This window comes from Heliangelus exortis, chromosome 7 (assembly GCF_036169615.1).
Source record: "Heliangelus exortis chromosome 7, bHelExo1.hap1, whole genome shotgun sequence".
NCBI lineage: Eukaryota > Metazoa > Chordata > Aves > Apodiformes > Trochilidae > Heliangelus > Heliangelus exortis.
The window spans coordinates 25,457,659-25,460,192 of NC_092428.1; the positions used below are offsets into that span (position 1 = coordinate 25,457,659).

At 42.3% G+C, this 2,534-nt stretch overlaps 1 long non-coding RNA gene across 1 annotated transcript; it reads left to right on the plus strand.

Moving 5' to 3' along the window:
* The first annotated feature begins 287 nt into the window (after positions 1-287).
* On the plus strand, positions 288-1,963 carry LOC139798056 (uncharacterized). Its single transcript, XR_011726692.1, has 3 exons — positions 288-453; positions 1,070-1,573; positions 1,938-1,963. It is a non-coding gene; the product is annotated as an uncharacterized lncRNA (long non-coding RNA).
* The last annotated feature ends 571 nt before the right edge of the window (positions 1,964-2,534 follow it).

Consider the following 2,534-nt stretch of genomic DNA (forward strand, 5'->3'; position numbering starts at 1 on the left):
AGGGCAGTGAATTGCCTTTACTACTGCTCTCTCATATTCAGAGAGGAAATGGGATAGCAAGTCTCGTGCTGCCTTTATAACCTTTAAATTTTATTTATTTATCTACTTATTTCATTATCACTTTGGCAGTGATTCAGTTGACAGTAACTACCTGGCTTGTGTAATCACCTCTTGGGAATGGACATTAAATATTCCTTGGTGTTGTGGTATTCAAACCCCTTGTTTGACTCCACTGTAGTCCCGGGAATTAAAATGATTTTCCTCACCTTGTCTCACAGATGGTTTGTGGAAGGAAAATGCCATTGACTAATGCTGGTGCTTGCATGTGCTTGTCTTGGGGATTTTACAGGAAGACTTGTGCTGGGGACATAATCTTTTGTCTTTCAATGGAAGAATTTCTCAGCTGATTCAAAATATTACAGGGAAAATTGGTTTTGGTCACCAGGAAATTGAGTAAGTGGCTTTTCCTGTGACTTTTCCCCTTGTCTCCCTTCTTCCTCTTCATGTTTTCTACTCCTTCTATTGGTGTCTACACTTGCAAAGCCTTTCTACTTTTCAAACACCAGAACCACTTTTCAGTCTGGCATTTCAAAGCTAGTTGAAATTTTTGGAATTAAAAATTGTGCAAAGAAAAGAGTAATTCTCTCTCACCCATGCATTCTGCTCTTTTTCACTAGTTGGGAATGGTGACAAGGAAAGTAAAAGGGCAAACTACCAAAATGTCCAATTGCAACTACAGCTGGATAATTAGTAATGACTTTTAAAGAAAAGAATTGTTAACTAACTCATTTCTCAAAAGCCATTTCTCAAATCTACCTTTTATCTTTCTGCAATCTGTGCTAGCATTTGCCATTAGTTTTTCCCTGGGGGGGGAATGAATGAGTATAATCTTAAAGAAAACATAAAAATATACCTATCCTATTAAACACCAAGGTACCAGCCTGTTGGTATGAGCCCAGGAGAAGCAAAACCCAGGAGGTAGAACCCCAAGCTTGTTTCATGGCTCACTGTAGGCATTCCTGTTAACACAGGTTCTTATTAACAAGGTTCCTGTTGAATACTTATGCAGGTTTCCTGGAGAAGGAACCCAGGCTGTGGCTGACCCTGCTCTAAGCAGGTACCTTGGCCATTCAGGGACCCTGTTGCAGAGCAGAGGCAGGATTTGCCAAGGAGAAGCATCACAGAGGTAAGGGCAGCCATGCCTCACCACCATGTTCTCAGCATTCCCCACACTCTCAGCTGCTGTTCTCTGGGAATGCAATGGCCTGAGCTGCTTGGCTTTCCCAAGCAAGGAGCAAAAGGCCTCGTGTAGAAGAGCAGGGAGCTGGACCTGCATTTCTGGAAGAGTGGACCCTCAGGGCTCCCTCCTCCTGGCTGTCCCTGCCTGCTTGGCAGGGCTGACATCATTCTTTCAGGACCAGAGGATAATAATTTGCAGACTGTGCTTTGCTGCCAAGCCTCCACTGCCCTGAAAGGCTGTTTGTCCCCAGCAGTGCTGAAGAGAAATCACTCCACTACAAGTACATTAAGCACACGAACAGCTCTGACAAGAAGTAGAGAAATAATTTGTTTGGTAAGTTCACTTATGCTTTATTGAATTCATTTATTGGCTGTCCAACAGCTCCATCAGGTGCTTTAAAAGCAGCCAGACACAGACACATGATCTGGAGTTGGAAGTTAAGTCAAAGGGCCTCCTTGCTTCTATAGTATGGTGGTAAAATGAAAATCTCAAGTGAGCAGAGGTGTCCTGCTATAATGACTGCACTATGTGCAGTGTAGACAGCAGTAAAATTATTTCAGCAGGAACAGCAGAGTGAGGCTGTGCCAAGCTTTGTCAGGTTACAGTGCTCTGGGCTCCTGTAAAGTGCTTAACAGTCTGATGTAGCAATGGCAAGGAATACGATTTTCATAAAATTTGAGCATTTTTCTCTCTGCAGGTGTAAAAGCTTCATGAATGCAACAACATGTAATCTCTCACAATCATTTTTATCATACAGGTTGGATGCAAATTATAGTGTGTCTTTAGCACACTGATATGATAAGAAACTGAGACAGTTTGCAGGTTTTCCAGAGAACTGAAGAGGATATTTTGTCTTACTAACTCTGCAAAGGGAGAGAAACAGGTGATCAGAAGTCTACTTCTCTGCAGGGAAACTTGAGACAAGCAACTCACTCACAAGCCACACATGTACAAAACAAGAAGAGTAAATAAATCATAATAGAGAGAAATGTTCATCTGTTTTTCAGCTGTAAGGCCGAGGTTGTCTGGCTTCTACTGGCTCAGCATCCCCTTGCAACCTACGCATGGAGGCTGTACAATCCACAATACACAGAATAAATAGGATGGGAATAGCTGATGAATATCACAAAATGGAGATTGTGAGAGCTTTGCTGCACTATTGGATAATGTTTGGGTACTTGCTAGTGACAGATGGTAGGTCTTTTCATCCATATCTGTGTGCTCTGGATGGAAGATTGCTTGGTGACACAGGCACAGTTACTGTCACAGTCATCTTTGTAATTTTGTAGCATTC